Source organism: Pinus tabuliformis, chromosome X (assembly GCF_031772625.1).
Source record: "Pinus tabuliformis cultivar Carrire ecotype Pingquan chromosome X, CPIR1, whole genome shotgun sequence".
NCBI classification, from domain to species: Eukaryota; Viridiplantae; Streptophyta; class Pinopsida; order Pinales; family Pinaceae; genus Pinus; species Pinus tabuliformis.
Genome location: NC_142308.1, coordinates 1,598,188,774 through 1,598,200,858, shown reverse-complemented (window position 1 = coordinate 1,598,200,858; position 12,085 = coordinate 1,598,188,774).

Here is a 12,085-nt window from a genome sequence, read left to right as displayed (position 1 = left end):
GCAACCCCGCAACGGGTTGTACCTCAAGTGTTACTATGCCTGAATAGTAACCTGAGTGCTTTTGTTGTATTTTGTTTTCGCTAAAGTGTTTGTTTCGGTTTAGTAATCCACCCTTCTCGTTTGTTGCAAATGTCGAATTATTCTGAGACATATGTGGGATATGCCGACGGAGCGAGTCGTAGTACGCGGAATTTGTCCTCCGCAGCCTGGGCCATTTTTGATCCAAGCGGCGAGTTAGTGAGTTTCAGAGGTGTGTGTATTGGACAGTCAACGAACAACATCGCTGAGTATAGCGCGTTGATTGAACTCCTCTCTGATACCATCGCTCATGGTATACGCCGACTAATTGTTAGGCTAGACTCACAACTCACTGGTATATATTCAGTCCGCAATCCAGCCATTTATCGAATGTTTCTAAGGGTTAAGATTTTGGAAAGAGAGTTTGATTCAATTCAATACCAGCATATTTCCAGAAACTTGAACACATTAACAGATTCATTAGCAAACTATGTATTAGATAGACATTTGCAACATATATAAAAAGAGATGCATCGGTGCTATGCAAGTGGATCACAAATAAACCAAAATAAACCCCGAAAATCAAAATATATAAAGTTGTTTATAGTTTATACATAATGTGCTGTAATCAAAACAAAATTGGTCGTATGACCTAGAACTCAAAAATATGCTAGGGGGCACCCTAGCCTAGTGGTGCTCATGATAGTACGTCACGGTCTGTGCAATCATGCGCAAGAGACGAGTCCATCGTCTAGGCACGCCAATAGTGTGCCGCTGCAACTGTAAAGGTAACTCGTCAATCTGTACATCCGGAAGACCACGAGTAAGGCTCTCAACCTACTCCTACACAGCTGCAAGTATCTCAGTATCACCAAGGTCGCGAATAACAACTCGCCTAGCAGGCTCTGCTGCTGGGGCAGCAACTGGCGATCGTGGACGAGCTGCTGGACGAACAGGACCAACATCTGCATGCACCCAAGAGTTTGATCAGTTTTGCACAGTAACATCATGAGTAAAAACAATAAACAGTAACATGATCAGAGATTTTACCGATAGCGCCCCATTGCTCTCTATCCGGTAGCACCAAGTCCGGATCACCTCGGTAGTCCATACCCACATATGGATACTCAGAAAACGCCATCTCCTGACGCTCGAACCACCTGAAGAAGGCCTCAGTGAAAGTAATCTGAGGTTGACCAGCATGTCGGGACATGTGATCAACCCACCTCTGCATGCGTGGCTCGGTCGGAGAAGGCAAGTCAAGTATGATGTACTGAGGCTGCATCAATGGGATTTTCTCCAAGGCGAAGGCAGTCAGAATAGAACCAAATCCAAAGTTCTTTAGCCTCCCGTCCTTTACCTTGGTCAATTGACTTTTCATCTGAACAAGTACTGCATCACACCAGTTAAACACTTTCGGTTGGAGACACTCCAAGGCGTGCTGCATATAAGATCTGTTGGCAACATGTAAAGCTGCGCTACCGGCCATCCTACCAATGGTAAACAGAATGGACCTAAGAGACCTGTCAGTGATGTCACGGATATTGATCTTGCCGTCTTTGCTCGGCTGTGAACCTTCCCGGCAATACTGACGGATGTAGTCTCTGGTGGAATTAGTCCCTTGAGCCGTACCTGACAAAGAAATGGGGGCACCCCGCCTTGACAACCCAGTCAAGAAGTACATCTCCTCTATGGTCAAGGGGATGCTTTTCCCCCTAATCTGGAATACTTGGTTAACAGGATCCCAAGCATCAAGCATATACTGCAGTAAAGAAATCTGTGCTCTCATGCTAGAGATACGGAAGAACTTCAGTAGGCCACAGTTCTGAAGCGCGTTCACCGTGACCGGGTCATGGAGTGCAACCATGTCCTCTGCTTCATGTTCTCGTTCTCGCCATGTAAGGGACATTTTGTTCAAAGTTCCCTGCAATCAAACAAGAGAAGGAGTAAGTTCCTAATTTTGATGAAAAACTGGCGAAAAATCATCAAAAAACACATGCAGGATCAGTTTTTCTAGGCCCAGCGCAGGCAGAGAGTCTTCCCCTTGCGCTGAGGCGCAGTCTGCCTTAAGGCTACCTGACATACATCGCAAGTTTCGAAAGGAGAACCTGCGCTGATGCCAGGGCGCCCTGATGAAACCCCTGGGGCTCAGAAACCCTGAAAAATGTGCATGAAACTGAAAAAGGAAACCATGAAAGTGAAAGGCTAAGGTTTAGCTCCTACCTGGTCCAAACGGCGCCAAAAATCGTCCACAAAATCTCCCGGAATCAGCTGGTGAAAATCAAGGAAGAAGAGGCACCTACAGAGCTCCAACAAGCAAAATGCAAATGAAATGGTAAATGAGAGGTAAAAACACCTTTTTATGACTTTTTACACAGTTTAAAGTTAAATATTAGGGTTATAATCTCATTTTCACGCAAATATTGTCCATTTCTAACAAAATTTGTTGCAGCAATTGATGGTGAAGTACTACATTTGAAAAGAGAAAAGCTAGTAAAAGTAAAAAATCAAATTTGACCATGAATCGAGCAGTTTTACCACGGAATTTATGCTCGTTAAAAAATAGAAAAGTGTGAGCAAAAGTTTCCACCAGAGTTCAAGCTCATTAAAAAATGAACCTATCTCGGTAAATAACCATTGCGATCGTAAATTTATCAGCCTTAAAAGCCTTGGTCGTGTTTTCATCCATCACCTCCACTGTCATTTGGCCGGTCGTTCACCCCCATATGTGTGTTTACCTCTTTTGAGAAACAGCTACGAAGAGTGATTTCACCTAGCCATCCTTGTGACACTGCCGTGATTGGAAAATTCCAACCTGTACCTGGAATCTGCTGCTATCCCTGTTTATCACTCGTTCCTCAAAAGACGAGTCTTCTTTGAGCTCTTTTCACTGACTCGTAAAATATGAAAAGTTTGCCGAGTTTTGGCCTTCCAGCTCGTTAAACAACCGGAACACTATCCCTCCTCTAGATTTTAATCTTTTTGGACCTGAGGGATTATTGCACAAAAAGATCGAGCGCTTGTTTTGTTCGGCTCGTTAAAAGCAATCGAAAACTCATCCCTTCTGTATTGTTTTATACTTTTCCGGACTTAAGGGATTAGATGACGAAAAAGGAATTATGGAGTTAACTTTCTGTACCTTTTCAGACTCTCTAAAAATGAAAAGGACCGAGTTTTCTTTGTCGTTAGACTCGTTAAAATGAATAAATAGCGACAAACTTGTCTTTAGACGAGAACGAGTTTCCCTATCGCTAAGCTCGTTAAATCATAGCGATGGGCTTGCCCGAAGGGCAGGTTATAGAACAAGCATATGTTATCCTCCTCAAGCTTGACAAAAATAAAGAGGTACTGGTCAGAAATGACTGGGGACAAATTGGGAGAACATCAAAGCTTAATGGTAGCAAGTCGCTCTTGAACATGACACTTTTCCTCCGTTCCACATCGGGTGGGGTTGTTTCATTCACCGGTCTCATCACCATGGTCTTCGCCGAACCATCCACATTTGGGGTAATGCTACCGATCCATCGCATCAGTGTCATTATATGTTCAAGAGAGGTCATTCTGAAAGTGTCAACCGTGTCCCATCCACTGCCATACATTATCCTTCATCCACTCATGATCGCCACCCTGAATCATATGTCACAGTTTGTTTTCACCTCCACTAAAATCATTAGCTCCGTTCCGTGTCATTGATGTGGGATTCATTAAGGCCCTCCTTTGACGGATCGCTTCTTGTCGACTACAGCTCATTATCCAAGAAGTTGATCTAGGAACACCCCCATCAGTACTTTGAAGCTTGCATGCCTCAATGGCAAGTTTCTCACTTCCGGCGACAGGTATACATCAATGACCTTCGACCAGAAGATTTTGCGTGGCGTTCGACGCCAAGTCCTTTATTCACGCCACGCGAATTGTACTGCGGTACCTTGAGGGTCATTATCATTATCGGTGATTCCTCTCACGCTTGTTAACGGTTTTCATTATTGGCCGGTAATCAAGCGATGTCTTTCCATGTTTGACTTCAGCGCAATTCTCACATGGATCGACTTGTACTTAGAGTGAAGATCGAACGAGTTTGAAGACCCCGGATCTAGTTTCATCCATCCGGGCTGCGATATATATTCAGGGAATATAAAAGCATTTGTCATGTACATCATTGCAGCAGATGATCATCCTATTCAAAGGATGATAATTTCAGCGGAGAATTATCAGTCTACCATCAGACGATCGTCTGTTATATGTACCAAAATGTATTTATAAAGCTGAGCATGGGAATGCCTGCCTTAGCTAGATCATGAAAACAGAATGAAAAATAATGTATTGTATTGTATTGTATTACAGGGCGCCTCCTCAGCACTGGAATGAACTTCGGACCCTCTAGATAAAGCATTTCACCCGATAAACGGCCTCATACTTTAGGGGGCAACTGTTATAGACATTTTTGTGCCTCGCAGCATGGAGCATGAAATGTCAATAATTACAGGGATCCTCAGTCCCTAAACATGTTGTTCTTACCCCTAGAAGAACAAGGTCAGCAAACCACAGCACTTCCCATCAGTTGTCCACCTGAAAACACTCAGAAACAGGCTATTTTTGGATCATGTCAGCTGCTCCACTGAGCATCTGCGCTGGAATGCAACTGCTCCTCCTTGTACCTGCGCTGAAAGTCAAATCTAATGAAGGCTACCTGCGCTGGGCGAGATTGGCCAAGTGGCACAATCATTCTGCAAGGTGTCAATTGCCCAGGAAGCTTCCAAACTGACACTTGGTTCAAGGGATTCGCCCTGTGATTAGTAAGAGGTACTTGATCTCCATGTGTAAGCAAGGATCTCCAAGTGGACTCAAGAACTGAAGTTTAACTGAAGAGGGAGAGGACACAAGGCAGCTTTATGTCAGTCTCAAGCTGACTCATCCTCTCTTCTTCTCTCCTATATATAGAGCTCTTCTATGAGGTCTAAGGAGGCTGGAATTTTGTGCAAAGCAAGGAAGTGCTGTTGGTTTACAGTTAGAGCTATTGGGTGATTGCTTTTATAGAGGTGAAGAGGAGATTTCTTGCTGCTGGGGAGGTGCTGCTGGATTGTAGCCATTGATGGTTGTAACCTTCTCAGAACCCTTTTACTTCTATCAATAAAGCTTTGAATGTTCTCCTATATACTTGTGTTGCATTGATGTATTGTATTTACTTGTATATCTGATTCACTCTAATCCATGCATCAGTTATGAGTACATGTTTCTTGTAGTTTCCCTCTCTTGTTTGTGCAGGATCTGTGTGTAGCTGGGCTGGCAAAGGGAGCAAGGAGCTGGGAACAAGAGACAAAGAGAGAGGACAGGATCGACAAAAGCGAAAGACATCGGTTGGTCAATCTTTTCTTCCTTCTCTGTACTTTCATAAAGGAAAATATCAAAGCTTTACTTTCAGTTGTTGCTAAGGACTGTCACCCTTAGAGTAGGGATAGGGTCATCCGAGTCGGATACTTTTCCCCACAACATGAGGTAAGCTAAAAAATAATCAAATACATCTCATGTGAGGGTAGATAGAGTGTTTCTATGGCTATCATTTCAGGATCCTTGAAGAATTAATATTTGGAGTAGAAACACCCCCTCACCAAAGGCTTAGCATACCATATTTCTTACTTCAATCACTCATAAACTCAAGCATCAAAGTGAAGGAGGGGAATTTCCAACAATTACCTCACCATGGGTTGATTAGGATCCTCATTGAAGATGCCCTATGAAACCCCAGAACCCCTATAACATGGTCAATTTCAAAGACATGCTAGCAGAGGATGACATTAAAGCTCTCAGTTATGATGTTAGTCCTACTATCAGTGAAGAGGAAGTAAAACAGGAAGAGGAAGATACAGAATGTTATGAGGATGAGATGGATGAAGAAGGAATTCACAAAGAGGAATAGGATGAAGATGAAGAAGAAGAGGGAGAAGAGAAGGAGGATGATAAAGAAAAAGAGGAGGAAATTAAGGAGGAAACTGATAGAGATGATGAAGATCTATAGGAAGAAGAAGACAGTAAAGATATAGAGGAAGAAGGAAATAGAATAGAGGGGACATAGGAGTCACCTAGGGTGTCTCTAGAGGCCACTAAGAGAGAGGCATCAATTTTCCTCGGTGCTCTCAGCACCCCAATCAAGCAAAAAGGAAAAAGGCAGAGTCAGACCCCACTATATTTCAGGACAAGAAAGAGCACAAGAATAAGATAGGGGAATCCACAAACATGAACCAAAATTCCTATTGATATTGAAGATTCCCCTACACAAAAGGACAAAATGCCTTCCCTTAAGTCCCCTATCATCTATGTAAGGAGGCATACTACTATATCAACTTCCTCAAAGGGTAACGCAATCCTACAGGATCCACACAAAAATCTACAGAAAGCAAAAAAATTCCTATAGGATACTCTGTTGAATCTATAGGAGGCATGAAAATTGGAAAGAAATGTAGGGGAGAAGTAAGAAGCTAAAGAGGAGGACCTAGAGACAAAAGAACCCAGCCCCCAACCTAACCTGGACTCCTATTATAGGTTTATTAAAGGAGGCATGGTCATACCTCAAAAATTTTCCATCCCAATATTCTTCGAGCTTGAGAAGAAGAGGGCCAAAACTCACCAATGTATGTAGATCACCAAATCAAAGGGGGTAGAAGACATTGGGCACATGGAGGAGAAAATCAAAGAAATGGGTAGAGAGCTAAGTGGCTTAAGGGACAGAGAAGCTATAATGAGAAATCAACTAGAGACAGAAAATGCATGGCTGAGGGGACAGCTGCAGGAAAGAGAGAACCAACTAGCATGTATGTCTAGCCTCTCCTTGGAGGTAATCCAGTGTAGTATGCCAGCTAAATCCTATGCTCTCTACCTCAAAGAACAATGGTGGCAGTTTCAGATTAAGACACTAGCACAGAGGGGAACCATGTAATTTCAGGACTAGAGGCAATTTATTGATCTTTGTGATCAAAGTACACTAGAGGATAGGGCCAAAATGGCTGATTTTTATTTGCACAACATGGCCCTCATAGACATGAATGTATGGGACCCTAATGCCAAGCTAGGAGATCTACAATTAATGGATTTGGCATCATGGATGAACCATGAGGAGTAAAGGGTTGCGGAGATGAAAAGAATATTGGCAAGAGAGAAAACTGAACCTCTTTTGATCAGATCTGAACAATCAAATCCCATGGCCCTCATCAGTACCCATAATTTGATTGCAAATGACCCTCAGCTAACACCTAGATATCTTTCTTCCCAAGAGCAAGCAATTTCACATTTTGAGGACATGCTTAGGCTGTTAGGAGATGATAGTATACATGCTTGCCTAAGAAGATGGAACACACTGCCATATAGCCTAAAGATAAGAGAATATCACTCCCCTCAAAGGTTAAGAGAGGTAATCAATAGGACACCTATGTATAAGAAATCTATGCAAAGGTTGAAGGTCAATTGGATAGGCCTAAAACGCAGTGCACCACTACTCTTAGGGATGCTAGAAGGGAGAAATTAAGAAGAAGAAAAGAGGCAGTGGGAAGAGGTAGAAAAGAAAGTAGGCTTCTATGAACAAGAAGAGGAGACCACAGCAGAGGCATGGGATGTCAGAGATGCTACCAAAGCCATGAAGGATATGGATATTGACTAAGTTGCTTAGAGGACGAGCAACACTTTCAGTAAGGGGGTGATGATGAGCCTCATCATTGGTAATTATATGGGCCTTAATTCACCTCCTAACTTAGTCAAACTAACTATTCTCATAACTTATTGCATACTTTTGATTATATTTTGTTTATGAGATGAGTTAGAGTTGGACATTTTTCTTTGTGGTCCAATATGCATTTAATGCGGGATTAAAGGAGAAAAGAAAGGAATTTTGGAAAATACCAAGGTCAAAACTTGAATGGGACGAGGGAGAGGGATTATAGGGGATAAATCCTCCTCATTTACTACCCTTCCATTCGAATATTCCTCCATCAGTCCGAAGTGCAAACAGCCAAATCATGAAGACTAGAAGGAAACTGAGCAAGTGAAAGACAAAGCACTATTTTATCTCGAGTTTGGGAGCCGAGCCTCCCTAATTTTAATGAATTCATTGGAGACTTCAGATGTATAAGTAGAGAGGCCTAGGACCTCAGTAGGATTTAGATTTTGATTGTAAAATTCTACTCTATTTTTCGAGCTTCAAGACTTGTGACAGTTCTTTTGATGTAATCTATTGTTTTGGTAATAAGAATGAGTTTTGTTTTGAGCCAACATTGAGTTAACTCAGAGGGCTAAATCTCTTGGGTTAGGGAAAAACCCTAGCAGCCAAGCTCCTATTTATTATACATGTATGCTCAGTGTATATTCATAGCTTAGTTGTTAAGTTTGCTTATTAGATGCATTTCCATTACAAGTAGTGTAGATTAGATTGGTTGTGTGATAGTTTGCTTCCATTTGTGCCTTCTTTCAAGTAGTAGGTTAGCAAGGAGAAAAAGGATCACCGCAAGGTTTTCAGAAGGTGTCTCGGCATCACTTCCTCCCTCTGGGACGATGACTTGAGGAAGGGACCCTTCAGTAGCCCCAAAAACACAAATTTCTAGTTCTTTTATGAGCTTTAGAGTTTGTTGTCTTTAATTTAGTAGTTGGTTAATGTTGCAAGGCAGATTTCATTGTCATGTTTTTCCATCTCCATTTCTGCAATAAGATTTCATTCATGCTTTCATTGCCTTCAGCAACTTTCTTCATGCATAATATAGGCAGTTGATTCATGCTTTTCTAGTTTATGAAAAATGTATCTTGTTGCATAGTTATTTTTTAAGGACACACATGTTTTATGCAGAGTAGTTACTTTAGGAGGAGACCAAGAATTCATAACCAGTAGCCACCTTCCACTCCATCCACCTTAGCCATCCCTTGTTTCACCATCACTCTCACTAGTTTTTCATCATTTTTCATTGAAATTTCCCTAAACACATTGAGCAAATCTAGCCATCTCTTATCTTGGATATTGAATCCTAAGTGCTCCTAGACCTTCTAACACTCCATTCAACCCATCACACACCTTTCCTAAGCTTCCCAACACCTCCAACACCTTACAATTAACTCTCGGTTGTATCTTGTAGGTTTCCTATAATTCCTACAGGATCATCCTATAGGTTTCTATTACATCCTGTAGGTTTTCCTGAAACGGCCTATTTTGAGGCCGAATTGATGGGAAACATCTAGGAAGTCACAAAAATCCTCCTAGGACCACTCGATAAACCTTCTATCCATCGCTAAACACCTTCCATCCACCTGTCACGTCCACAGAACAATTAGTTTACATACTTGATTTTACCTAAAAAATCGAAAAAGTGAAAACAGATTTAGTTTAGTTTCTTTGCTTGCACATTAGTATGGTTTGATGCTTTTTTACTTCTGCAACTTAGATAGTAGCATTTGTTTATTGTTGATTTATCAATTCTGCTTAACATAGCTTCTTAAATGGTTAATGATGGTATGGTGTGGTTTAGCATTACATGTGTGGCCTTTTCCATTACTACAGTAGAGTAACTCTCTTAGAGTAGATTTTCCCTTCTTCCATCAAATAATCAAGCTTCTTTTGACTCTATAGAAGTCTGGCTTAGAACCCTAGTGGTCTCTCGCCAGCTGAACAGTGACAACAGGCAGAACCATCACTTTTACTTGTGCATACAGCATTGTCACCTCCAAGTTTGTACGAACCTCGAGTTGATAAGTAAAGCTGGTAGCCCAAGAGTTGTAGCATCCTTGCTGCAATATTGGTGCTCATCACATGTTGAAGCATCCAATACCATGGACAAAAAATCATCACGCCCAAAACCATGTGCAAAAACCATGCAAAAAACCATAGGTAGGTCTACCCAACCTAATATAGGTTCCAAAAAAAATTTCCCCAGGGCACTACCCCAGACCTCGTATAGTGGGGCTACTTGCCCCCCCTCAAACCCCCTCGATAGGGGCAGCTGCCACCCCCACACTGTGAATTTGACGTAACATAGGGGCAGCTCCACCCCCCCTCTCACCCCCAGTTAACTAGGGCATCTAGTCGTGGAATGAATATAACACAGCCCAACATAATCTACTAAAAACAAGAGACAAGAATCTACCTCTACTGTTTACAGCAGCAGTGCATAAAGATCAAGCAAAACAATAATTGACAAGAGGAAGAACATCAATGGCACATAACACAATAAATATCCAGGGAAATCCATAGCTCAAAACCCCACTATCTATATTGCATTAATTAGAAATCCAAGATGAGATTACAATACTTGTTCTCACAAGAAGAATCCTAGCACTCAGTAAAATCAATCTCCAACTCACAATCAAGCTCTTGGCCAACACTTAGTAAATTCTCGAGCTCTCCAAATCACTATTTCCTTGCGTAATTATAGGCACAAGTTTCTTCCTCAAATCCTTGGAGACATGACAATATACTGAAACTCCAAAAATTATGAAATGAGACACATCAGGCTTTCTCCCAGAGTAAGCTTCCTTGTATGTGATTACACCAAGTATCCTATGAGGACCCTGAATATGCAAGTAGACTACGATGTTGATCCAGGTGGATATTGGTGGCCACCCGTTTATTCCACCAAGAGCCCCTAACCAGTTTCATCTATTTCCTTGTTCATTTCAACATTTACTATTTTTAGTCGTTTTTCAGGTCCTAAACTTCCGAAGTTGTTTTGACCTCCTAAACAACATTTTTTGGGGTATGCGGCAAGACCGTTACCATAGGAAAGGGCCTACAGTGAAACCTGTAGTACTTGACGACATCAATCCAGAAAGGTATCATACGTGCCAAACGGAGATCATATGACCAAGTTACAACCTCGGGAAGTTTGCTGCCCAACTGGGCCCACAAACTCTTCGTGTTACATCTCTTGGGGTGAGGGTTTTTGTTGTTTAGGTTTTCTCATGTTTTCTAGTAATAAATAGGCCCTTGAGCCTCACTGTAACAAAATTCAGAGGCATGTAGCCGCCACATCTATTCTCAAATATAACCTACCATCACCCAAGCTATCTTATTTCCATTCTATTTGTAAGCATAGTTCATTATTTTTCTATTAATGAAATGAAGTATTTTTCTACTATATATATTTGTTTATGATTATATCTATAAGTTGTTGCATTCATGTTTAAGTTCAGATTAATGGTATCAGAGCAGTCTTCTCTTTCTCTGTTTTTCTTTGCATTTTCCCAACAAGGTTAGGGTATAAGGAGTTAGGGTTTGATTTGGTTGAACCATTGCAAGATTAGCCTCACAAAACTCGACGACCTCCCATGGCAGAAGAAAAGAAAGACAAGGGGGTATGAGATCTTTTCAAATGGTTGCTCGAGGAATCCTTCAAGCGATAGAGGGACACGATGATGGATAAATTTTCCCAGATCCTTCGGTAGCTACCCACACGCGATGCATCTTCATCCAGTAGCCACTCTGGAGGCACCACTCCTTTTAAGGTACAAGTTAACTTTGATATTCCCATATTCAAAGGCCTGATAGATGTAGGCTCCATAGATAAATGGTTAAATCTATTGGAAGGATATTTTTCAATTCATGACTTTTCCAATTGGGAAAAGATTACTTTTGAACTTCTCAAAGCAACCTCACGTGTCAAGGACAAGTTGGAAACCTATTGTGAACAATAGGACGAGAGTGAACCCTTGTTGTTTTCAGCTACACCCACTTGGGATTCTTTCCAAGACGCCATCAAGGAACAATATTACCTTGTCGGGAGCTATGAATACAAATACATAGAGTGGACCATGCTACGACAAGAAAGGGACCAAGATGTGCTAGAGTTCACAAATATTTTCCATACCCTTTGCATGAAGTTGGGTATCAGGGATAATGAGTGGCATTTGGTGCTCAAGTACCACGGATGTATACACAAGTACATCTAGGATGAGATGGAGTTCTTGGAAATTTCCTCGCTCTGCATGACATATCAGTATGCTATCAAGATTATGCAGAAGTTTAAATAGAAGAAGCAGTATTTTGGATATGCAAATCCAAAGAAAGGAAAGGGAACCCCCAAACTACATAACAAAGGACCAA